Source organism: Anomalospiza imberbis, chromosome 2, assembly GCF_031753505.1.
Source record: "Anomalospiza imberbis isolate Cuckoo-Finch-1a 21T00152 chromosome 2, ASM3175350v1, whole genome shotgun sequence".
In the NCBI taxonomy this organism is placed as follows: Eukaryota; Metazoa; Chordata; class Aves; order Passeriformes; family Viduidae; genus Anomalospiza; species Anomalospiza imberbis.
Window position 1 is genome coordinate 35,783,163 of NC_089682.1, and position 26,961 is coordinate 35,810,123.

Sequence of the window (26,961 nt, forward strand, 5' to 3'; positions counted from 1 at the left end):
ATTTTGCTGTAGCTCAAGACCCAACACCATGCATGCTGTGGTGAAAAATGTCACTGATATTACATGAAGATAATTACTGTTTTCAGTGCTGCTTGGAGCATTTAATTTCATGTTCAATACAAATGAAACAAACTGCTTTCACAAAATAACTTCACAGTTTCTTCCGTTTGTGTTTCCATGGAGGAAATCTCCATCTCTTTCTGGATTATCTAATCTCTTCAAAGAATACTCTTGCCCTGGCTAAAAGTCCCTATGAGGATTGACCCTGACTTAAGAGAATACTGTGTGGGAGAATCTAACAGAATTGAGTTTAGAGATTCTTTACTTTTAAATATCAGAAAGTAACAGAACAGGAGGTTGCTTGAAATCTCTGGTAATCTGTTAGTCCACAGATAAAGTGTTTAATGTTATTCATGAAATTCATGATACTTGTGATAATGAGTGATTATTTGTCCTTTACCATTAAAGGCACAGTGTAGCTACTTTCTGCATGGATTTACAATCTGCCTTGCAAAGGGCAAGCCCCAAAGGGGCTACATTTCAATGAATTGGAAGGAAAAGAACAGGTAGATGTGCAGCACTTCTGTACCTTTTTTCTTTCAAGTGCAGTTCCCTGAGTAAAAGGCCATCTCACTGACCAGTCTAAGGCTGTCCACTGCAGCTGATGGCTCTCAGTCCCAGTTTACCATCTCCTCAAACTGAGTCAGTGGTGATTGCAGGCCTCTAAAGAAGAACTACAGGGAGCAGTGTCTTGCTCTAGAATATTGCTTCAACCTTGAAATATTCTTTTAAAGCAGCAACTTTTGATTTTTTATGGCAATTCTAGAAAATTGTAGAGAGTAATGGCAAAGTTGTGACAAAACCTGAAAGGCAACAAAATTGAAATGATAAGAAGGCATATAACTGAGAAAAATGTCTTCTTCCTCCTTTGGTGTCATAACAACTCTTTCTTGTAGTTTTGGTAGAAAAGATATCATGAGACGTTGGCAGATACAAGTCTTCCACCACGGGAAGTGTTTCTAGCACCAGGTAGGGCTTCATCTATCTGCTGTAAGATCTGGAACCCAGATTGTCTATGGTTTATCCTAATGTTACAGGTAGAAATGGCACAAGAAGGGAAAAGAGAGCTGACCTGAGTTTTGCTGTGAGCAGGGCGAGGTGAGCTGACTTCCGCCTTAGGGTATGACAAAAAAGAAAACTGAACTTTTTGTGATTTTAAGATTGTTAGTTTGGGTTCTTGGGCAGTAGAAGGCCTGGTAGCTCAGTGGTTTATCTGTCCTGCACTGGTTTCATGCTGTGCATGCTCTGCTAAACTATTGCTGAGCTGCTGCTCTTGTGCAGGGGCCAGATTTCTGCAAAATTATCATCAAACAACACCTGTCTACTGCTTGGGGATCCTGTGTGCTCAGTAAATCAGTAGGTAGACTGTAGAACTTTATTAAGACTTAGGTCTTTGCAATGTCCTTGGTAGTTCATCACTGCTGAGCAGAAATGCAGCCGTGTAATTTCATAAAGGCCAGTTAGGCCTTTCAGAAATAACACCAGTAGTTATGCTGATAGATCAAGTGTGGGATCTCTGGATATAAAGCATTGCTGTTCATCATGGGGTATAAAAATTTATATGGAGGGATCAGGTTGTGGGAGACTTTCCCTCTGTGTTGAAGTGGGTTGGTCGTAGCTAGAAGTTGATTATCTGTATCGGCAAGTTTTCTGAGTGACAAAAGCTATTTGCATAAAATACAATAATGCCTCCCACCTGACATTTACAGTAGAGACCTGCACAGGGAAGAAAACAGTATTTTCCCAATTTTTACTACCCTTTGTTCATGGTGATATCTTTAACTACAGGCTTGTCTTGTTAATTGATTGAATTATTTAATGTGGTGATTTATTTAGTGAAGGCAAAATTAGTATTTTTGTCCCTGACAGCTGTAGGGCTTGGAAGAACAGTCAAGGTATTTTTCCTGATCTTTCAGTGCCTTACCCAAGAACATGTTTCCCGTGTGCTAGGTAAAAACAGATGGAGAAATCTGATTTCTTTCTTTTGAAGAGCTTACTTCATAGTCCCTAGAAACTTCTCTTCACAGGCCTTTTGGTTCTTTCTCCCTACAGTGGTCTCCCCATAAAAGATCAGGATTTTGCTACAGCTCTGGATGAACCGCATGAAATTATTTAGAAAGGTGCATGTTGTGCTATATGTTATTGTAAGTCAGAACTCCAGTGTGTGTGTTTTGTGGCCATTTGTTCACTGTTTATAGTGCTTGTCTGCACTGATAGTGTGACAAACTGACGTTGGCTCAGCAGAAAGTCCTTCTGGGTTTGTGTGCTGCTGCTGCTTCCCGTGCCTCTGGCTGAACAGCCCCCTCACTTCCCTCTCCCAGCTTGTCCCAGTAAAAATGTGTGAACTGCCTTTCTCACCCGGAGCCCTTTCCTCTCCAAGGCGTGCACAACACAACAGCGTCTTGCAGAGGAAACTCGTCACTTGTAATTTATCCTTTCTTCCACAAGGAGAAACGCTGCTAAGTACTTTAACTGGGGATTAATCTTTCTGTCTTTTACTCTTTGAGTTCCTGCCAATCAACTATTATTTATAAAACAAGCTCTTGGGTGATGATGGCAGATCTCATAAGTCACTGCTCAGTTTCTGTCATACCTAACTGAGACTACTGGCATAAATTCAAATACATTCAGCTACTTATTTCTAATTTGGTCAGTACAGAACAATTTTATCCCCATATTACTGCCCATACTGGCACATCCAAGCAAGCAACCAGTTGCCCCTTCATTTACCCGTTGCAGCTGTACAGATCAGAAGCAGAGGGCAGGAGTTATCATGCTGTGATCTCCTGAGAGGTTATTCAGAAATGCTATTCTACCCTGCAGTGCTTAAAAACAGGAGAACTATTACTGAGATCTACCCTAGGAGAACTGGGTGAATTTTGGGGGAGAAGGGATCTCTGAATCTCAGAAATGAGGGCTGATCATTTTGGAGAGGCTAACAACGAGCTTCAGCAGTGTTTGTATGGAATAACCTTGATAGCTCATTCCTTTCTTTGTCTCTGAAGATATTGCAGTATTGCTGATAAAATCTTCATACCACACTAGTCCCAAGAGAGATGTAGAAGCAAGGAGACAGATATTTATTATTTAATCAGTGGTTTGCACCATGCTTCATTCAATCTCTAATATGACATGGGTGACCAGTGTTGTGTTAGTCACAAAGCCTTGTGCCAAGGTGTGCCTTGGCAATTTCAGCTGCTTACACAATGAATACTGTGTAAGTCGCTTAAACTTCCAAAACTTTCTGAGGAACAAACTCTCTTTGGGATGTCAAATCTTGTAGTTCATGCTTTAAGCTAAATCTAATAGCCTGAAATACCTTCTCTTACTGTTTTGCAACATTCCTGGATCTGGTGCTATCCAAGCAATGCATAAGTACAAAAAAACCCACCACAACTATGGGAGAGGACTATGAGGATTCTGCTAAATAAACCCCAGACTGTGTTAAAAAAAAAAAAAAAAACTCAAAAAATTCCTCCCCCCCACCCTTTTTTTTTTTTTTTTTTAATTCTTGGCACATATTCAGATTACTTTCTACATGCAGCGCTGGTTAAAATCCAATCTCATTTAAATTTGGTACTCCGCTATTGAAAACAATTTTAAAAAATACTGCCAAAGACTTGAGACCTACAGTTACCAGTCACATGATGTCTAGGTCTATTTTGCTAACCATCCCCCATGCTGAGTTTGTTCCCCAGCCTGCAATAACCAGCTTGAAATTTACTGCCGCCATTAACTTGCTTATTATCTAGAGACTCCTAATGTAGCTGATGAATACCTGCATTTTGTGCCACATTATTTGCAAAGGCTTTCTTTTTCCTGTTGCAAGGTGCGAGGCTGATCCTACAGTGCTTCTCGCTTTGAAGCACTGTTTGCGATATTAATTTGGTGAAACAGGAAAGAGAGCAGCGAGCTTTTCTTTCTAACTTACACAATCCATAGAAAGGCTGAAGAGATCTGAAGCTTCGTTTGCTCCTGCAGGTTCAGAGAGGTTCATTCACACTCCTTGATTCTGTGTGGTGACACTTGTCTTCCTAAACCCATTAATAGTGAGACTCCTGTGGAGAGTCACAGAATCACAGAGGTCTTGGTTGGATGGGGCAGGTGCAAATTGCTTCATCCAGCCTCTTCTTTGAAGCTGGGGACTTGCTGACAGTAGAGACCAGGTGAGTCATGGCTTTGTATTTAGGGGTTTTGAAAATCCTCAGTAATTGAGACATTACAAGTTCTGTGGACAACTGCCCTGTTCTGCCAGTGAGGAAGTTTTTCCCAGTGTCCAACCTGAACCTATCAAGACAATGTTTGTGAATGTTGTCATTCTTCATTATCTTGTCTGCCACTCTCAAAACCAGTTTGGCTTCATGGTCTTTAACCTCCACAATAGTATTTGCACTAGATCATCCTTTTTTTAATCTGATAGATCACCCCTTCTTTGAGGAGGGAGCAATCCCTGTTCTTCACCCTCTCTCACAAGCCATGTGCCCTGAGCCCTGATCATCTCATAGGCTGGACTTTCTACATTTTCTCCACATCCATCTTGATCTCACCCTTCTTTGCAGAAGTGGCTGAAGTACTGCAAGTCTGGCCTGATCAGTGCTGACTGGATTGGGAAAATAACCTCTTGACTTGATCGACCTGCTTATTTTAATGAGGTCATTTGCTGTGTTTCTGGCACGAATGCAGTGTTAGTTTATATTAATCTGACACCCATGGTAACCTCAGGACCTTTTTGGCAGGGCTGATATCAGCCCACTTGGTTTCCTGCTGTTGCAGGTGCCTGGGGTTTTTCTTCCCTGAGTACATAGCTTTGCACTTGGCTGTGTTGAACTTCATGATGCTTGTTTGCTCAGTCCTCAAATTTATGGCCAGGTCCCTTTGTGTCTGTCTTTTGTCATGTCAGAAACTTCTAATCTATTATCCTAGAGGATACAAAAAATCACAGGCAAGTTTCTGCTGCAATTTATTCTTTTGGGGGAGATTTCTCTATCCATTAACTATAGAGGGAACCATGGAAGACTTATTGCCTAAGGTTGCCTTTTGAATGTCTTCAGCTTTAGTTTCCAGAAGTGAGAACAGTGGGAGATACAGAGAAACTAGTATTGTGTTTTCTTTTCATCCTGCTGTGCAGGGCCAAGTCTGAATGGAATGGAATGAGATTTTTTTTTTTTTTTTTTTTTTTGTCGCTGTGATATTCTTCTGCTTTGTATCTGTTCTGCCTACCAAATATTGTGTTTCATCTTTAATGGTTATGGCACCCATTAAGCCGAGAACAGTCTTATGACTGAACCATCTCCACGGACTGTTAGCCTCATTATAGAACCTTAACTTAATGTTCAGACTGTCAGTGCATTAATAATTGTTTGGTATAAAATGTTGGCTTGCCTTCCTGCCTATTCCCTTCTCTTAAGGTTCCATTATTTGTAAATAGGGCAACTTGTGGCCAGTTAACCCATGGTGGGGTTTCCTTATTACTCTTCCTGTTAACATCTGATACACCCCAATTTTTCTTGTATTTTCATCAGATCTCCCTTTTATTTTATTTTAGACACTTTATTTTAGACAATAAGGCCCCAATTAATATGTTTCTATGCATATTTTTTTCTTTTAATTTTTGTAGTCGCTCTCAAGGTTTATCTGCCTTCTGCTATTGACCATGCAGATATTATTTAGGTGTATTTAGCTTCTGTAGTAGTTTTAAAGTTTTTTTTTTTTTTTTTTTCACCAGCCAATGTGTAGATTACTAAAACTCTTTCAGTAGAAATGCAGATCTCCATATTGTCTAGGCTCACTCCCTGATTGGGGTGGCCCGGAAAGGCGGAAAAGTCTCTCCTCCAAACCGTGCCTTCAAAGAAAGACTCAGTAGTCTTCAGTCGTCCGGTCTCAAGGTAGTTTATTGTGTGTTATCTAAAAGATTTCTCCCTGAGCTGCTGCGGTCCGTTCAGCAGTCAGGCAAAGGCACACACTGACTCCCAGGGGGCTGGTGCCTTCTTTTATATCATACATTACGTGTTAAATGTTTATGATTTTTCCCCAATGCCTATCACCTATATTGAACAGTGACTTTCTACTCTAAACCAGTTTGTGAGTGCCAGCATCACCATGAACATGGAGGTTAGGAAGAAGAAAGAAAGAGGACAGGGCACACCCAAATCCCTCCATCTTAGAACTTCTGACTCCCATGTACAAAACTCAGACCCCTCTGTACAAGGCCTAAAACCCCCCTGTATAGCACTCAAAAATTCTTCCTTTCACTTTGTGACTACTTCTACTATAATATCTAAACTTTTGTGATTTCTTGTTCTTCCTGCAAGGTTGGTAAATTGTTCCATGGATCAGGTTCAAAGCCACAGGGGTCTGTGGCTGCATTCCAGGGTCTCAAATGCTTCTGACCTGGAACATCCAAGAGTGTCCAAGGGACATTCTGGGTTCTGACACCATGTGATAACTGATGTCATGCACTACTAGTGTGGTGGGTTTGTTTTTTTGCCTTATTGCTCTGAGTGGATCTCTTAGAAGCTGTTTATATTAAGGTTTATATACAAAGATGAAAAGATATACATATAAAGATGAAAACTACCATTTTGTTTTTTCTGATGGGAAAATAGAAAAGGAATAATCTTAGGCTGTAGTCTACAGTAGAGAAAGCCACATGGGATAACTACATGTAATATATATGGCTGATATTGCCTAGAGGATTCACAGCAAAACACACATTTGACTCTCTTTGTTCACTAGAGGATAAAGGGCTAATAAGCAAAACCTAGTTTTGAGAAACCACAAAGATCTTTTGCTTTGATAGATGTCTTCAACAAAAACTTACAACATGAAATCAGCATGCCTCATTCTGTTCTGTCTCAACTTGGACCTTCAGTAGGTAAGAGGGACAGTATTTTAACAGGGCAAGAGGTGTACTGTTAAGGACAGCAGAAAAAGGCACTGGGCTGATGAGTGACTGACTTGCTCTCTCTCAGCAGCAGCAATTTCTCTTTTCAGCCACCAGCCATCCTGGATGCAGCCATATGAAAAGCCCACTGCTGAGGGGGAGTGAGTGTGACATTCTCTTCTGTGGAACTCAGAGCTAAATTAGCACAGTCCTCCTCCCCCATTTCTTCCTTTATGGATTGCAGTGCTGTGGCTGTATTAATGAGGCACCAGCCCTGTGGAGTATGTTGTTCTGGTGCCAAAGTTCAAGACTGGTAAAAATGTATGAAAATGTTCAGGTTTCTGCAGGTTATAATTTTTTACAAAAAGATTCTTTCATTTGTTTTTTCCTTTCTTGGTTGTAGCATTAAAAAATTACCCATTTTATATAAAGAGATGTTTAGTGCTTGCAATTTCATTGTCTTCCACCCTGCTTTAGCTGTGGATGAGTTTACCCACATCAGAGGACATCTCTGGTGGTGTTAATGGTACCTAGTTTTCATGGATTTGATGGTTTGCTGCATTCCCAGAAAGAGAACTTAGATAATAACCCTAAAAGTTTCTTATATTATTTCCCACTATGAAATGTGGGGTTTGTAGGAAAAATGACCTGAAACAGTTCACAAAGTGGTCTCTGGACTGGTGGTGGTTGAGGGCCTGGGCAGCAGCCCACCATTTTAGCTGGGCCATTTTAGCTCCTCAGCTAAAGTAAGTGCCTATTTCACACTGCTTTGTAAGGGAGGCCATCCTTGATTTTATCAGTGTCTTCTCTTTCAATTCCACATCCTGATTTTGTTTGGCACTAGGGCTAGACAATAAGCAGGAAAGTGCCTGAAATGAATGCATGGAAAAATCATGCCTGGAGAAAGTGCTGGTTCCTAACTGCTATGAGCTGCAGGTTGGCTGCTGGCTGAAGAATGAATAATTGCAGTCCTTTTTAAATGACACACTTTAGAAGTGGTGTGGATATTCCCTTTTTTTAGTCAGTCACATGTCCTGATCCAGCAATGTGTTTTAGTTCTTTTTAAACTCAGATGATATTTTGAAATAAATAAAACTAGCATGTGCTCCAACACTGTTCTCAAGCATGAGTTCTTTCCAACATCCAGGCCCTAACTTTTAAAGAAGTGATAATTTCTAGGATCATTTCATGCATTCAGAATTCCCATGGGCATTCAGCTGACGGGCCTCATGATAGACACCCAAAACCCAGAGTGTGTATGATAAGGGCCATGCAGGAACTGAGAACTGACCCCCGGCCCAGTGCCTTAGCCCTGATCCCACCCCCAGCCACTGAAACTGGAGAGTGCACAGGGCAGGAAGCAGAAATCAGGGCTGGTTAACCAGGCTAGTGATTTCAGGGATGAAGCTGATAGAAGAGCAGAAGCAGAGAAGTGCACTGAGGGGAGCAATTTTAAATACTTAATTATAGAGTGCCTGAAGAAGACTGGGCGCTTGCTGGAGCACAGATCAAGTGCTTTCTCCTCTGATGGGATTAGGCCACTTTGGCTACTTGTGTCAAGTCCCTTTCAGACATGACACTGCTTTGATTCCTCCCACTCCCCAGAGGACTGTAATTAAGAACTTACTGCCTTCCAAGTGTGCAATTATGTTCTCTGAAACCAAATAACCAGCCCTGAGTGTAAAACATGCCCTGCTTCCTGCATGAGCATCCTTCTGACACATAGGTACCTCAGCTTTGCTAAACTGCAGAGGATGTTTTGTCCCCAGACAATGTGTTGAATGTGAAGTGTAGAGAGGGAGTCAAAAGGAAGACGTGAAGTAGGTAAAACACAAACAAGGGTATAAGTATGCTTGGTAAGTATTTTTGAAATAAAAGCCAGAATAAAAGCTTATATGAAAGTCTGAGTCGTTGAGTTTGCCAGAAATGAGCAATGAAAGACTTCCAAGGACTGCAAGTTTGGGTTTTGCCAGAGTTTCTGTGCTGTTGACAAAAATAAAATTCAAGGAGTTATTACCCCTTAAGGACTTTTATTTACACTAATCAAACACCCAGTTATGCCAGTCCCAATTTCAATCTTCTATGAAGGCAAAACTCACTTTGTGAAAATAGTACATACAAGGCAGAAATATAATCTGCTGGAAAACTGGTTTTGAACAGTAATCTTGAGTGTTTCACCATGTCAGTGTTACTGTTGCATCTGACAAATATTTACGTTTCTCTTTAAGGCACTCCAGCAATAGAAAGAAACAATTCTTAGCACCATTTCCCTACACAGTCAGAATTTGGAGCTAAACCTGCCTTGTTGCCAGGCATGCTGGGCTCTGGGTGGGAATGAAGCCTGTTTTTGTCCCTCCCTCACTGCAACAGCCTTTAGGCTTCCAAATGTGCTTCCCTTCTTTAGACTAAAGAACTTGATTTCTTTGCTATTTCTTCTTAGTCCATATTTTCTGCTTATTTGAATTTTTTCCTTGTTCTTCCCTGTGTGCTTTCCAGTATGACCCTGACCCTCCTAAAGTGGTCAAAAATGAATGGACTGGTCTGGGGTGATGTTTTCTGTATTACACTATAATATTTTGTGGTTTTTTTCCCCCCTCTCCAATAGCATGGCATTGTTTGTGATCCCTAAAATCCTTCTCTGCAGAGTCCCTCACAGCCCTGCTTTGTACAGGTGATTATTCTAACTCAGTGTAGTGCTTTGAAATTCACTATGGATAATGAATGGCTCTGTCTTTTTAAATGGGCTGTTCCTCCAGTTGCCCACAGATGTTCTTGATTTAGGGCTGAGTTGTCAGAGTTGTGGCACAATCAAGGACACATTTTACCAGAAAAAGGCAATTATCTGTGCTTGAACTGTTGTTCTAGAAGAGGACTTGCAGCTCAGGAGACAGTAATACCATAGGCCTTCAGGGAAGGTTAAAATGGGAAAAAAAAAAGAGGAGTATTCTACAGGAAAAATGAGTATATAGTTTTAAAATCCAGGTTCATTGCCTAGTGTCTTTAAGTAGCATCTTTTCTCAGTTCTACAAGTCATGGCGACTTTCAAATAAATTAAGTATAAACAGTAAAGCCAATTCCACACCAAGGATTAATGGCAACACAATGAGGAAAAAAATCAAAAAGTAAACTATGCAAAAGGTTAAGGAAGCACTTTGTTTGGTAGATGATTCTACTAAATTAAAATCTAATTAATTTTACTAAATTCTGACTTAGCTAATGAGCATAGTTAACAAATATACAATAGAATCTTCAATTACTTCATTTCCAAAATTACTTTTGGAATCATTCCTGCTCTCTACCAGCTGTTGTCATGTCTGAGCTATGAAGTCACTTGTAACAACTAACCTGGAAATATGGTAGAAGCAAACAGTTATTCCAGCTGCTTTGAGGAGGGAAAAGTGGTGCATGCATAATATTCTAGATTAGTATTTCTTCAAAATGTGTCCTGAGCATTGTTAGAAGCACTTGGAGCAAGACATAAAAATAACAGCATTGTCTGGGTTGCAGACTACTGCCTTCCAAATATAAGACAACTTCAGCATGAATCTATAAACCTTTTTTTTTTGTGTGGGGGTATCCCTTTAGTTCTGTTACCTGTGTCACTAGTTAATTGTTGTGTTCCAAAGGAATGGATGAACAGAGTATTTTAGTTCTGAATGTGCACATTTCTGAACAGAACAGGGAGCACTGCAATATTTGTAGTAGTCTGGCTGTTTCTTAGTTAATTATAAACATCTGGTCAAACTGGTATCCCTATTACTGTACATGCTCCAGAATATAATATCTTCCTTCTGCATCCTGTTGGCTTTCATAGAGATTTCTATTTCCTACAAAATATTTCTGTTAGTGTTGACAACAGCTCCTTTTAGCTTGAATGTCCCTGTATGGATGAAAGGAATCTAGATTTGCACAACAGAAGGTAAAAAATCTAATTTAGGCAAATATTTTAAAGTGTTGTTGAATATATTGAAAAACCATCCCACACCTAAAATGACAAATGCCTGTATAGGACATATGAGCACTCTGCTGTCACATTGCAATATGTTGTATGACATTATTGGATCTCCAGGTTTCCTGGAGAAGAGTGAAAAGGGAAGTAGAATTGCTGTTTCACACCTTAGAGAGGAATGTAATCATCATGAAATTCATTCAGGTGCCTAAGTCTATCCATGTATTTTCCACTCTAAATGTGATTTTTGACTTCCTGCAGCTTTGCAAAAAACAAACAAAAACCAAAAAACAACAACAAAAAACTCCCCCCCAAAAAAACCAAACCAAATAAAAAAGAGTTGTCATGCTGATTTTGTGCCTTAGGATGAATTGGCAATGAAAGGGAAAAGAAACTAAAGACTTCAGGATTAGACACTTGCCTCTGGATCTTAAAATCAGCTTTAGTCCTCTTTCTGTTCTAATATCAGTTACCAACACTGAAGTCACTTAAATCAGGCTCTTGTCCCTCTGTATAATCTCTAATGCTTGATTTGAGAGCCCATTTCTGATTTGCAGGAGTGATAAGATGATGTGAAAAGCTGATATCCAGGAGGTGGAGAGTAAAACCAAAGGGCTGTGCATTAGTAAAACCTAAGGTCACTCTCCATGGGAATTGGGGCAGAGGCCTTAACTGGATTTTGGGAAAATCTGTAGTGATGAACACCACTGGAAAACACCATAAGCATTTCCAACTCGCTGTGGGGTTATTACTCCCAAATATGTCTAGAAATGTTGCTTATGTGACTTTTGTGTTTTTACAATGTGATCGATTTTCCCTTTAGAATTTTCACTATGGGTGTTTGCAGTTGTTTATTTTACATTTCTGGGTAAGAGAAACCTACTTTACTCAATGTCAGAGAATAAATTAAGCCATCCTTCAGTGTGTCACTTTTAATCTGGAGATCATTCTGAAGATATTTTTAATGATTTTGCATCTAGAAATATCAGTCTGATAATTTGTCTAAACTCCTTGAATACCATCTCTTATAGATACACTTATTTAAGAAAACTTATGGTTTAAATTTTGACTGCACTGTATATAAAATGTGTTTCTTAAAAGTCTTCCTATCATTTATACTGAAAGATATTAATATATCATTTTATGACCTTTACTGTTACTTTACTTAGAATCCTGGAAAATCTGAAAAAACTAATTGGATTCAGAAAGAATATCTATTCTTTTTATTTAACTAGCAGGGTACTATTTTAAAATTATAGAATTTAATCTGAGATGCACAATTTTCCTGTTTAATTCTGTCTTACCCACAGACCTGATGGATGGCTTCTTGACTTTGTCACCACTAGCTATGAGATGCAGGGGAGAGGACTTCTTCTTGTTCCTTTCCTAAATTTTGATCCCAATGTGTAAAAGCAACCTCCATCTCTCCCCTAGGATGGCTGGAAAAGGCTGTGGGATATTGTGGACTGTTATGCTTCATAAATCCTCTCCTGTCATGGTTTCTCTTCCCTCTTTCCCTTATTTTCCTGAGGAGATGCTGCCTTTGCACTCTGGCTGTGTTGCCTTTTTGCCTCCTGTTTTATTATCCACGCTGTTTATGCACTAAAATTGGCTCTCTTAGAGAACAAGCTGATTTCTGACAGGACAAACCTGAACACCAAAGCCTGCAGGTTTTGTGCCTGAGCCTTACAGAACAAGCCAATTTCTAACAGGACAAACCTGAACACCAAAGCCTGCAGGTTTTGTGCCTGAGCCTGCTGCAGAGCAGTAGTAATGACACAGGGCAGCTGTGTCACACATATTCTGTCCCCCTCCAAGAAAATCCTTTGTATCCAAATTCTGACTCCTTCATGCCATAGCACAGCCATGTAATTCAATTGTTACAGTGTGAAAATGTTACTCTACCAGGTTAGGATGTGGGTTTTCATCTTTTTAGCTTTTACCTGAAAAAAACCTCAACCTTGTGATAAGAATTATATATAAGAACTATTTTTTGGTGCCACAAGAGCTACCAGCCTGAGGGAGAATATCTGAGAGATGATTATAGGCTCAAATCAAACATTGCTTTGGCCCTGAGTCATGGCTGCAGCATTTCCCACCATGAAAAACTGGCAAATGGACTGGCCCAGCAGGTGCTGTCTGGCTCTGGAAGTACACTGGAGATTGTTCTGGGGCTCAAACTTGGGGTCAGCTTCCTGTGCTGACCATGGAACTGAGTAAAATGAGTTGCTGTGATGAATTGTGCCTTCCTAGAGAATCATCTCATTCCAGCTGCTGTTCTCTAAGCACACTCACACCTGATAGTCTTTATCTCTGTTCTTGGCTTTTGCAAATAAAGGGGTGATAAGAACTAAAGGGCAGAAAATTGTCCCAATACCTATGGATAAGTGTACAAATGCAGTGCAGGCAGCACTTCCCCCAGGAACTTTTCTGGTCCACCTCATTTTCTCCTGACATTTCAAAAAAATTTTCCATTCATTTCTTTCCAAAAAATTAATTATTGTCAAATTATGTTTGCTCCAAGGGATGCCAGGTCTGGGCAGCCTGAGACCATCTACACCAGCTGGTTTGATGGCTGTGTTTCTTTTTGCTGGTGTGCTGCACAGAGACAATTTTCATGTGGCTTCAGGTGCCTATTCTACAATTTCAGTGTTTTTATTTTCTAAATGAAGACTAAATTCTAGATATCTACTTCTCCTGTGTAGAAAATGACATCTACCTCAGTAGGAATATCTTAAACTGGAATGGGAATTCCTGGTTTCCCTTAAGTCTTCCATGTTAATTTACACATTGGCCTTTGGTTAGAATTTTTAATTGAGGCACTACACTTCCAACCCCTTTGGCTTCTTGAAAAACCTTGAAAAAATGCTGCTGAACATTGTCTTGTCTGGTGCATTCGGATTTGTACAGGAGTCACCACAGAGCAAGCAAGGTCAAAACTGTCACATTCAAATGAAAAGTAGGATTTCAAATAAATGGGGAGATTAGCTTTGTCCTTTGAAAAGCAACTCTGTTTTTCAGGAATAAAATTCATCTCTAACTGAAAGAAGAAAATAATTATCACCAAGTTACTAATAAGAGCACTTCTGAAATGTGCATGCATTTGGACTGAGATGTTTTAAGTGTGCTTGAAATTTATCTTAATTATGGCTCTAAGCATATAAGATGGTGAAAAATAATATTTCTATTTAGTAGGTGTTATCTATTAACATAAATTTGAAATCACACAGTAACATTTAAAGTCTGTTTATAAGTGAAAGACTGACAAACAGATGAGTGAATATAGGTCAGAGAGGGGAGCTAGAGAGAATGGGAATAATAACACCTCTGGCTACATGGGCTGATGAGGCACCACTGCTGCCAGGGGAAAAAGGATCAGAAAAATAGCTTGGTGTCTAAGTAAACTGTGGCTGCTTGCAGCAGAACAAAATACCAAACATTCTGACTGAGCTTTACAGCCCTGCAGACTGCCTGAGGAGCTTTGTATTTCATCCCAGAGACAGACATAGAGTGCTTATTATTCAAATACCCACCACTTATCCCTGATAATGCTTTCAAGGCATACCTGACTGAACTGTAAAAAACCCAGTCTGGTCAAGTGCTTGTTTAATATGCACAGACACTGGCTTGCAAACCACCATGGACTGTTTTCATAAACTACAATTTCCCTGTCAAGATTTAATTAAGAAATATATCAGAGCCTTTGGAATAAGTGGAGTGGCTGGGGGTGTTGGACAAGTGCACTGTGTGACATAAAAATTTGCGCACTGACCAAGCTGCCTTCCCAAAAGTGAAAAGGGACAGGATTGCTTAAAAAAAGCCACCAAACCATTCCCCTTACCTATAATGCACATGGTGCTTTAACATCATTCTCATCACTGTGAGCCACATTATATAGTTGGGATTTGATTGTATTAACCTACATAGTGCAGTCTTGAAAATCCTGGGAAAAGGACACGTTTTATGGCACTATAAAGTCATCATTTTTCTGCTACTGTATGAAGATTATTACGTTCTCTGAAAATACATAACAGATTTAATCCGAAATAGGATATTTTTTTTTTCTCTACAAGCAAGCTGTCTGGCAGGCAGCTGGAAATAAAGAGAATGTTTATTATTAAGTTTTAGTGACTTAAAGTTATATTTGTATAAATGTATACACATAGAAGCACTAAAATAAAAAACCCATAACAAAAAAAATTAAAGCTGACATGTTGATTTTAAATAAAGTTTTGAAATAGTGAAGCCTAGTGGGCAGCTAGACATCATTCAAAAATACAAACTAATATAAATTAAGAAATGTTTCTGCTCTAAACCTCATGTGTTAAACCTAATCAGTATTTACTGTATTATCTCTGAATTGAATAAAGACAGCGCATTATCTGTTTCAGTAATGCAAAGTTAATTTTAGCTGTCAGAAGGTTGGAGTCAAAGACCTATAAAAGAATATATTTCCTGAGTGAAATCTAAAGGGACATTTTAATTTGTTTCTATTCCATTGCTTCTGAATAAATTGTTTTGAAGCAGATAATGAATTAATGTAAGTGCTAGTCATCTGTTCTGGTCTTAAAATTTCTAAAAGCTCATTTTTCCTACTTTTAAAGTATAACCAAATACATTGGTTTTTTTTTTTTTTCCAGCATTTAAATGCCATTATGAGGGCAGTTCCAGCAAGAGTTTTCAAAGTTCAAATTACCTTAAGTAAAATTTATACAGTTGTTTTACAGTTTATAAAGTTGTATCAGACTTGTTTAAAGTTTTATATATCCATTTATAATACATATACACATTTTCAGGGCTGTAACTATATTGGCTGTTCCCAGATGCTCACCACTGGGGAGGAGAATCCTAAACTTAGAGAAAGTTTCTGAATTTTAATTTCCACTAGCAAAGTGATTATTTGAAGGTAAGTCATTTGTAGGTAAGTGATTTAGAACTGTTGAGAGATGAAGTGTGCAAGCAGAAGCCTCTCCTGTATTTTTTTAACTCTCTATAATGCCTATTCAGCTTCTGAGGTTCAAAGCTGCAAATTTGTCTTTTAGCTGTGCAAAACAAGTTACAGAGAAAATTCAGTGGAAGCAGGGAAGGTACCTGCAAGCATGGTTTTGATAATAACACACACACCCTACTCCTGAATTCATGAGACCCTGGCTATGAAATTATTAAAGCTGCAGCACTGATCACCACAGGATGCTGGAACAGCCAACAATAAAAATAGATTGGAAACAGATCACAGCAAATTCATGGGTAAGGAACCACCACTGTTATTTGAATGTGATGACTCTACAGGTAACCTTCATCCCAGGAACTCCTAAGATGTTTTGAGCAGGACTATTCCAGTGTACCTGTATTTAGGAGGTGTCACTAAGTGAATGTTTTTTGGGTCTTAGTGAAAAATACCTGTGTAGTGACATGGAAGATCTCATTGGTTCATAGCAGTGAATTGCAAAGAACTTAATGGGGACAATGCTCTGTTTAGTGCTGTGGGGTTCTGGCATGCAAGCTGGAAAGCTTTTGCCAGATTTTTAATTGGCTGAAAGGATTCTTCTAGCCCTGGAAAACCTGGCTGAAAAGTTTTCTGTGGTAAAGTAGCAGCTTCCCTTTAGTGATGGATTCTGGGCCCTGATGAGCCAGAGGGCTCAGTCATTCCCCTCCATCGGCACAAGGACTCATTTCCCTGGCTGCTGCTCTAAGCTCTGCCTTTCTTCAGCTGGGAATAAGTGAGGGCTGTGCTGTACCAGAGCTTATAGCACACTGACCTATAAAAGCTGTTGCTAAACACAAGTCATTTGGTGTGTGAGGCTCATGAGGGAATGGGAGGGAGATACAAGAGCTGGCAAGTTAGGCCAGCACTTCAAAGTACAAAAAGCCTCTTGTTAGCTTTATTTCCTTAGGTTTTCCTCTATATGCCTTATTTTTTCCTAGCTGGATCCTCAGATGAGCTCAGGAAAGTGGATAGTCCCCTATTTTCCACAAAATTATGACTTTCCTTTCTGTAGGATAACTTGTTAAATTTTGCTACTACCTCTTTCAACACCTGGAGTATCTAAGATACCAAGAAATGTTCTTTAAATGTTCTTCAGATTAGAAGGCTGATTTGTTTGAAACAGGCATGAGTACCTGCTGTGCTGCACCCTCTGTGTTTGCAACATCCATGACCATAGCCCTGCCACATAGAACTGGCAGCAGCAAGACACCAAACCCCCAAACTCTCACTTGCTCCCTTCTTCCAGAGCTTGCAAAAAACCAAAAAAAAAACCCCAAACAAACAAAAAAAAGTGGAGGGTTCCTTTAAACCCATGCAAAGTTTGGTGGTTTTTTTATTTTTTTTTTTGTCTCTGCTTTCCAATAAGGACATAAGCTGGTGAAATCACAAAGCTGCCATGCTTGATGGAAAAGTTATTAAAAGCTGGAGCCACAGCTTGCAGTCCCTGAGAGGGCTCTGCTGGTCTGCTTGCTTTTTAGACCACAGATAAGTTTCTCATAGTTGTGTTGCTTCTGAAGGGTTGTGAGCCCAAAATACAGTTTAAGCTGTTTTGAGTCAATACCTGAGGACAGCTGGGTAGGGGAACATCCGTGTGTTAGTTATAGAATAAAACAGCTGCCTGTGGAAACATTCTTAGGGATGCAAGTTTACAACTGAAGGTGAATTTGATGGGCAGCAGATGTAAACTATTAAATCCCAACCTATGTGGCCTTCAATTGCCTGGCATAACTTCAGCCTCTGAAGGGCTTTAGTTAAATTTTTACAATTCATCTGGCTAAGAAAGACCACAAGTGTTTTTAAAACCACTTTTCCCCAAGCCTTCACTTTGCCTATTCATACTGAAAGCTCTCTAGGAAATGGACTACTTATTATTGTATTTTTGTTCATTACGAGTGCCTGGGTTTTGAGGCACTACCGCAGTAACACAATTAGGAGCAAATAACCACTCCAGGGTAATTCCATACAGACCTTCATATTCACATTTTTGTACCTCAGATACATTCACAGCTTACTCAGTGCATCAATTAATTAAGCTAATCTGAGCCTACTTATGACATATGTTTGTAGCTTCCAAGTAATGGAACTGTTTTATCTTTTTGAAACATAAATTGCAAGTGTTGAAGATTGGGGCTTATGTTTGTGGGTCTTAAAGCAGTGAAAGAGATGGGAAAGAAAAAAGACCAAACCCAGCAATATCTTTGTGCTGGTGAGCAAGAGCAACAAAACTGTCAATTTTTGCCCTTTCTTCTTATGGGTCAGTTCAAAATCCATCTCTCTGAGCAACAGCTCAGCATCTGGCAATCAGACTTGTTGCCAAATAGTCCATTTATATTATTTTAAATACCAGCCTGAATCCACAGCAGGTTTCTCAACTGCTTCCTTATTTTACATAATTAATCAGTGCAATAACTGCTAATTACTAAACTTTAGAAATCATTTTATGGAGGTGATGACCAAGATATCTGAAGACATGAAGGTCAAATACAGGTTTAATGTCTCCTTCTGGTCAAACAGCATTTTTTTTTGTTTTAGGGTTGCCTTTTTGTAAGCTGCAATAGCAAAATGTAAACTGCTTACTGATGCAATTTGCCTTAATATTAATCATATTTAAGCAGGCAATCTTCTGATTTTTTTTTTTTTGCTACCCTATCTACTCTTTCAGATACAGCTGAAGGCATGTGTGTCTTTATCCAGCTTAGCAGTATACATATTTATAATTTAAAACCAAATCCTGTTCCAAAGTAAAGAAAATACTATTCTCATAACAGACCTCAGAGAACTGGACCTTTGTTCGCCTGGCCAAGTAAATACCAACTCCTTGAAGGAGTACAGAATGAAATCTAAATTTCCAGTTTGGTGCAGGGATAGGTGAAGATCTGATCATCTCTGTCTCAAAATTTCCATTCCAAAGCCCTATTTCTCTTTTGTTCTCTACTTTCTAAGCTAACCTTAACTAGCTGGTTGAAATTTCTGTCAGCCTTGGGTTATTTTCTTTTCAGCATAGGAAAAGAAGAAACAGACATTTCCAGGGAATATACGTTAGAATATTCCAGCAGTCATGTTTTTCAGAGGCAGACAGAGAAAAGTTAAGTTGTTCTTGTCAATGTAAAATGTCTGTGAATATTTTTCTTGGCTGAGAAATTCTAGCTGTCTTTTATGACCCTGACATCTGACACAGGATGACCTTGCTGGTGGCCTTGACATCTTTGTGGAAGCTCAATGAAATCCAAGTAACAGAAAAAATCTCGCAAGGTGTACAGGCTTAGTACAGACTTCATAGATTTTTGAGAAATGAATTCTGCAAAGAATGCCAGTGCTAAGTTTTGTTTCCTCATAGGAAAAACACAATGCATTTTATTTCCATTCCATCTCCAAGCTAAGTCTTTTAGGTGCACCATCATCTCCAGCATGTCAGCAGCTGATTCCAAAGGATCCTGTTTTGTCAAACAGCTCTTTCTTAGCAGATCAATCTTTAGAAGATGCTTTAGGTCAGAGGCACATCAAGAAATCCTGTTTTTAGAATAAGTAATATTTTCAATTGGCTGCCTTGTATTTTTCTCTACAGAAATATTGATCTTCCTTTCCAAGAAAGGACCTGAAAGACCCCAGGGCAAAAGTTTCTAACTACAGGCTCAGATAAAACCAAACACACTCTTTCAGGACAACATTTACATGCAAGCTTTGATTTTTATGGATTATAGCCCTTAGCGGTCATGGGAGACAAGGCTCAAAACAGCACAGACCTTGTCAAAAACTCTGCAGCAAGGACACTAAAAGCAGACAACAGCTATCACACACAGGAACTCATGGAATTTACTGCTCACTAAAGATTTGCCAGTGTTCCCAGACCATGCTACCTGTTCCTCTGCACTGGGGACATTGCAAAAGGTATTTGCTTATGTTAATCTACCCTGTGAATTAAAACTTCCCCCCCCCTACTTTTTCTTTCCTATGTTTCTGATAAACTCCTCTTCCTGAAGTCACCAACTCCTACTGAGTGAGAAAGTTTCATGCACCTGTTTATATGGAGGGAAGTGAAACTGTCATTTTCTAAGTTTTTCAGCTTCTGTTAGCAGAAGTCCTCTCACCTCCTTTTATGCGTCTACATAAGCTAAAAGCAATCTGTGCTAGACAGGTACTCTTTGGCACTTTAGGCACCTTTTTTGGGAGAGGAGTGAAGCAAATACTGGGGTGAGATTGTGTTGACCTATTTACACCAGATGCCACGTACCTTACCAGTGTCTGCTTCTCTCTATTACTGCAAAAAGAAAGTTGGAGTGATTGGTTCAAGATGTCTACCTTTGGTTAGTTGAATTCTAACCTTTATTTGCAGGTACTAAGTGTTTAAGCTTTGACTGAGAATAAGGGATATTTGGCAATTTTCTGGTGGGAAAGCTGTTGTTGTGATAGTCAGCAGGAATAGATCCTAATAGGTTTTAATTGATCCTACTACAGCATAGTCCTGGTGTTTAGTGTCCTGAGAATCTCACATTTCTGAAAGGGAAAAAGGTGTCTCTTCCCTGAAGTAGATTGAAGTGCAAGAGAAAAAGCCCTTTAGTACTGCATCTTAGGTCCTGACTAAAATCCCAAATTTGAGCATTCATTTGCTGAGGTTTTAGAAAGTGAATCTGCTGAGTTTTGCTGTACCCACCCTATCTGCAATAACTGAGCTTGATTTAATTCAACGAAACGTGTTTAGTTGATGACAACACTGTTCAAAACAGGACACAAACTTATTAAATATATTGTGGTTGCCATCATTTAAAAAAACACATTTTCAAAGTCTGAACGTTTCTTCCCCCTATTATTATAAGTGTATGCATTTTACTGAAGTAGCAGTAACTTGCTTTCCTTTAACTGTAAATGACCCTTTTCATTTGTAGCTAAAATTGTCCTCCCCAGAGTGCACTGGCTTCAGCAGAATTACAACTTGCATGATTTTAGCTGATAAACTGTACTGCAGATACATAACCCAAAGAAGTAACATATTTCTGGCAATACATGATAAAAGGAGCACTTGGCAAAGGTCAGCTTTTCAGATGTCTTGTGGAAATCTCATTAAGTACAGTCTTCTGATAGGTCCTCTTCTTCTGCCTCAGTGTCTGTACCAATTGTCCTGAATTTCTGATTGAAGTTTGGCATCTCAGTGACTTTTTAAACAAGTTAGAAGGTTCCAGTATAATTAAAATAACCTCAAAGTCAAATTTAGCAGGTGAAATTTTTGATAAAACCCTTTGAATTAGCCCTATTGTACGAAAATAAAACAATCTTTAAATTATCAGTCCTTCTGAATGTAGCTGTTATGATTTGAGTGAATGTCAGACAAATTTCTAAATATTTGAACAAAAAAGCCCTGCTGCAGAAATTATTCTATATTAATGGGAACAATGCCAAAATGAAACCCTTGTACAAGCAGGGCCTATCTTCTTTTCAGTTTTCCATTTTAAATCTGAACTTTGCCGTCATTTCAGCTTTCCTTTTTAAACTTTTTTCTGCCATGATGACTTCTCGTTAAGCTGCTTTTAGAAGTCTAGGTTGGTGCATATGTTAAAAGAGTGCAGGTACAGAGATCAGAAACAGAAGTAGACGATCCAAAAGTTGTGATGAGCTCTAGCTCAGTGCTGAGACAAAATTTACCACTACCAGCATTGTTGCTGCATACAATCTCCAGAAATTGTTTAAGCTGAGCCACTACAAATAGAGAAACGTTAATATTTATGTGGTGATGTTTTGTTTGACCATCAAGCCAGTTTTCAGCTGACAGACTGCTGTAAAATAAAAAGATGGACAGCAACTAAAAAAGAATAAAATTAAGCTGTGTGTTAGATATGAATCAGTTACAGAGTGAGATGACAAGCTCATTCTCTGTCCTGCTGGAGGTGCTTCTACAGGGAAGCAGAGTACTCCATGACCTTGAGGTTTCTTTCAGAGCACATTTGCTTTCCTTACATGCACAGCAATAGGTAAGCTTAAGGGCTGGCTCTTAAAATCTGAATTACATTCCCCTTTAGGAAGGAGTAAGTTACAGAGAGTCTTCATTCATGTTTTAGAAGAATCTGTGTGCCTATTTTCTGATCTTGTACTTGTTCAGGATGCTCGATCCCAGATCCCAGCATTACAGAGATCTCTGCAACCTCTGCTGCATTGCAAAGGTCTTGGATTGAGGTGGCTGCCAGGAGGCTGAGCAGTAAGGAACATATCGGCTCCAAAGAGCTAAGGCTGAGTTCCATGAGGCACTGCAGGGGTTAAACTCACTGGCATCCTCTCTGGTCATGTGCAGGAGCTCTTGCCCTCTTCAACAAACTTCAGTCACTTGTGTTGTACTGAACTGAGAAGGAAAGCCCTGCAAATCTGAAACCTAAAAGTAATCCCCATGAGACATTCAGCTGTCCCAAATATAGCTGGTACAGCTGAATGTCTGATGAGTGCCCCAGTGGAGGCATCACTCCATTGGGGTGCATTCCTGTGGAGCACACACTCAGCCTAAGTAGCTGGTAAATGTTTACATGGATTACAAAAGATGAAGTAGCCTACCAGATGTTGGAAGGTGCAAGTACTTAATCCATGGGAGAAAAAAAATGCAGGGATATCCTGTACTTCTGAAAAACTGCTGTCTGTGTATTCCAAAGATGGAGATTTCACAAGCCAACTGCTGTCCACCGACCCAGCTTCAGTCTCAGCCTTATTGAGGGGTATGAGATATAGGAACAGTCTACCAATATACTGGTAATTTAAATGATAGATGCCGATAAGTACTTTTTTCCTTCCTGCCTGAGCTTTTCTCAAATTCTTCCATTAAAATATATAATTGAGTACCTAGACAGTTGCATTTTGATTTGCATCTCTTGCCAACCCAATATATCTTTCAGATAAGCCTTTCATGCATTACTTTTGATAATAATGTCTTAAATTAAAAGGCTGCTTCCATCAGCATAATGAAGCAAGATAGCCAAGAAAATAGCTATGTGCCTGAGAAATTCATTAAAGTAAGAAAAAAATCCATGAAAAAGGGATGATAATGAGAAAAATATTGAGCCTCAAAGATGACAATACTGAAAGGAGAGACTGCATTTAGGGCTTACTTACTGCATGGGAGGGGCTGTTCTCTCTTTCCAGAGGTCTTGCCTTTTGGGTTTTTTTTTTAATTCTGACAAATCACATAAAATTTTGGCAACTCAGTTACTTTTAAACTGCCATAAGCATATGGGAGTTTACTAGCACAAAACCTGTGATAGTGATATCAGGGATAATCCTTTATGCTACTTATGTAAGTGTTAGTTTTAATGATTTCCCTTCTTCCAACACTGAGAAACCTACAACTTAATAATGACAAACATCAAAGCTGCTCAAAGAAGACAATTTATTGTAATCAAGATATGCTTTCTAATTACCCTCCTGGTCTCTATTTAAGTTGCAGGTTATGCTACTTATATTTATCTTAGAAATGTGTTATCCTTATAAAATCCTTTTTTAAAAAGAAATATTTGAAAAGGTGCTGAAAAATAGAGAGTAAAAGGAACTTGCATAGTGAGCACTAATGAGGCACATGCTCGCCTTTGAATTGCATTCCCTCCTCCTCTCCCTCCCATCTTTATTTCTTATCTTCAGTCAGCCAAGGCAGCGTTAAACAAGAAAACCAGTTCCCATCTGACTCCTCTCTGCCTGTCTGCTGAGCTGTGCTGGTGCTCCTGGCAGGCTGTGGACACTCAGGGACACACAGAGGGTTTGCAGGAGGAGCTGACACACATCCAGCCTCTGACAGGTGTTGTAAACCTGCTCTCTGCTTGCCGTGACTATGCAAAGACAAAAGGCTCTGCCTGGGACAGAACAACCCTTCACTGCTGGAGCACAGATGGTATGAAAGTGCTTTGTGTGGCACAAGGTGTTAGAAAACGCTTGGCTCACTAACATGTGCTGTCAAGACCTGTTTTCTCCAAGCTGCCAGCCTGTCATTGTCTTTTGGAAACAAGCATGCAGCCAGGAAAACCATTTCCATCAGAAACAGAAGCCCTGTTTATACTTCACTTTCATTTTCTCCTACCAGGTAATTTCTCTCTCTAATGTCACCACAAGTATTATAGTAGAATTAAGGAACAGCCAAAATTTCCCTTTCATTCCACAAAAAGCAGTAACTAGAAGAGAGAAAATAGGTTTTAAAAATGACAAGAGTAAAGGAAAGAGAAGCTTTCAAACCAAGCATTCCCCACCCCTAAATCTGCTGAACTTCCCAGATACAGTGTAAAAGTCTTCCTCTTCTCTATGAAGTGTACAGGTGGCAGCTGGAGGAATTCCTGGCCCAGGTAAAATCCAGCTTAGAAGTAGGAAATAATACAAGTCTGGGAACTTTGTCTTTCTGTATATATTCTTCATGGAAGCAGCAAAGGCTTGTAAGGGTTGAAACTGGCCCGTATTCTGACCTATTTTTGACTAAAATCTTTATGTTTCATTAACAGTACCATGAACCAACTGTGTGACTTTAATCTATTTTACAGTTACCCAGTGACTTTTTTTTTTCTATTATTACAAATGCAGCAACCTTGTCTTTGCCTCTTACTGTAAGACTTTTAAAGTGCAATTTGCTGTATCTTTCAGAGTGTGGACACAATCCTGAGATGATAGGGGTCAGAACTTGTGTAGATATAGATGAGGGTAAGGAGAGTTGAACATGGGAACACATCAGCCTTAAGGGTTTTTTTCTTCCTCTAGCAAAAAAAAAAAAAAAACAAAACAAAACAAAAAACCAGCAATGTGATTAAATACCTTAGAAAGTCTCTGAATGTCAAACAGTGGCACATGACTCTACTCTGTCTCAACATGTGGAATTTTCATGTTCATTTATGAGCAATCATATTTCATGTTCATTTGCTCAGGCAATTAAATGATTGCTGAAGATTTACTTTGTTTCTTTTTGCTTTATTATTCACATGTCTCCGTGTTAAATGACAGTTTTTTCTCCCGATACTGCCACAGGAAGTTTTATCCTTCTGTTTTTAAACATTTTTATATTCAAACCAATTGTCCTTTCTGAAACGTTATCAATGTTAAGCTGTTGTATTTGAATGACTACAGGAAACAAGGATTTTGGGATTTCATCTTTGTTGTTAAAAATCTACAATTAGACTATGGAAAAAGTCACTTGGTAAAACTGCACTAGGCAAAACCAGAAATAAAATCAGGCATACAGTGGCTAATGTAAAAATTGAGAAAAGTCTTCTCACAAAATATCATTGTGCTACTGGGCTTTCCATCTTCAAAATGTCTTGCAAAGGTTAAGTCTTTAAAATATATCTGTGCAATGAAGCATTATATTGGCACCATTGTTTCTTTCCCCTCAGTTAAAGTAGATGTTGAGTGTTTAAATGTCCAAGGCTGTGGAGAAGGTCGCTCAGATCTAGGACTGCAGACTAAGCTTCTTCTGTGGTGCCTGAATTTCTCAGACTGGGCTGGACATTCTTCACTTATTCAGTCATCCTTCTGTCAGCCACTGCTCTCCTTTTCTCAACTGATTGTCCTCTTTGACATCTTTTCCTGGCTGCTCTGCAGCTTTCCACTGCACTGAGTGTGCTCATATTGCCCCATTAAGCCTTCAATAACCCCAGAGGTCAACCCTCACTTGGCTGCATTTCCCTGCTCCCACTTAAGGCTTTTTGCAGTGCAGACTTTTCTCTCCTCCTGTATTACTTTAAGGAAAGGTCAGTCTGGCAGAGGTCAGCAAAAGTCTATATTCAACCTGCTTTGCAGAATCCCTATGGAAGACCCAACCAAATGAATTTGATCTCTAAAGCAGATACATCACAAACACATGTATAAAGTCTCTGTGTGTGAGGGTAAAAAGCAACTCACCATCTCCTGTGTCAGGAATAACCTTAGAAAAGCTGCCTTTGGGAACAGGACTGGTAGTAGGAATTCAGTCAGCCTTAGCAACACTGGATACTGCCAAAAACCTACAAAAAAGCAAAAAACCATAATATAGGCTCTTTAAATGACAATGAATGATGTCTGCTTCAGAGGAAGAAAAAGATTTTTCAGAAAGGCTTAAACTGTAGTTTTCAGGATCTCTTCAAATAACTGGGAATGATTGTTTAAAAGCTTAGAGACCAGTGCCAGGAGCTCCCCCCACTCAGAGTTCACATAAGAGCATAGCTGGTGATGACAGAAATACTTTGGAACAAGCTAATGACCAGAAAGGTCCTTGCAGGATTGGACACACCAGAAATCGACTCCACTTGAGGAACTCAAGAAATCGAAAGGCCTGACTTGTACTTTCCTGAAGACAAATGACCAGTTAAAGGAAAGGGGGGAGGAAGCCTGTGCTGTTTGGCCAAACCAGCAGTTTTAGTGTGTCTCAAGCTTTTAGCACCCAAGTGCATCAGTCAGGTGCTAATAGTCAACTCCCACTGGCTGCAGCAGGAGCCCAGGGCACTCGGCATTGCACAGTATTAACCTGCTGTGATTAAGCTAAAGAGATAAACATGCCAGAGTATGTGATGTTTGAACTGCAAGGCATTGTTTCTTGCATTCTCACAACTTTAATATCTTTTTTATTTTTCAGTTAGCAATGTCTCACAGCAAACAACTGCCTAAAGAGGAAACATAATGCAAAAGAATATGCACTGTGAAAAGTCTGCACTGTGAAGTGCAGAAATATATCATTCTACCAAGAGTAGGCTGATTTAATTTTAAATATAAAATCTTTAAATAGCTAATGTGCTTAAAATGTAGAAAGTCAGATAACAAAAGCAGCTCTTGTTTCAAAGGAGAAATAGCAGTCACTGAGAAAAATGAATAAAAAGAAGACAAAGTGACAAAAGAAATAAGGAAATGTCATTGATTTCCTGGGGAAAAAAAAAAGGATAAAACCTAATAATTTTTCACACATTATCAAATAACATGGTAATTTATCCAGAATATAATTATGCTAACTTTTGGCTGTTACTTGGTATCAGATGAGTTCCTTCAGCTCAGAGTGTTCTTGGGGCAGGTTTTGAGGGTGGTTACAGACATGTTTGTTGGCATTATGGCTAATTTCCCTGGAGGTGTTCAAGAAATGACTGGATGTGGCACTTAGTGTTGTGGTTTAAT

General features: G+C 39.3%; 1 protein-coding gene and 1 long non-coding RNA gene across 5 annotated transcripts in view; one reads left to right on the forward strand and one right to left on the reverse strand.

Annotated features, from left to right (window-relative positions):
- HTR1F (5-hydroxytryptamine receptor 1F) overlaps positions 1–26,961 on the reverse strand; it is a 102,877-nt gene that overhangs the window by 28,052 nt on the left and 47,864 nt on the right. For both annotated transcript variants that reach the window (XM_068180578.1, XM_068180579.1), the window contains exon 2: positions 25,723–25,823. The gene's annotated coding sequence lies outside the window, so the exon portion shown is untranslated. The remainder of the gene's footprint in view (positions 1–25,722; positions 25,824–26,961) is intronic.
- Positions 15,706–26,961, forward strand: part of LOC137468686 (uncharacterized) — a 57,182-nt gene continuing 45,926 nt past the window's right edge. For 2 of the 3 annotated variants that reach the window (XR_010996106.1, XR_010996107.1), the window contains exons 1-2: positions 15,706–15,798; positions 19,445–19,767. This is a non-coding gene — a long non-coding RNA (uncharacterized lncRNA). Of the gene's footprint in view, positions 15,810–19,260; positions 19,768–26,961 lie in introns of all 3 variants that reach the window. The other variant, XR_010996108.1, reaches the window with a different exon arrangement.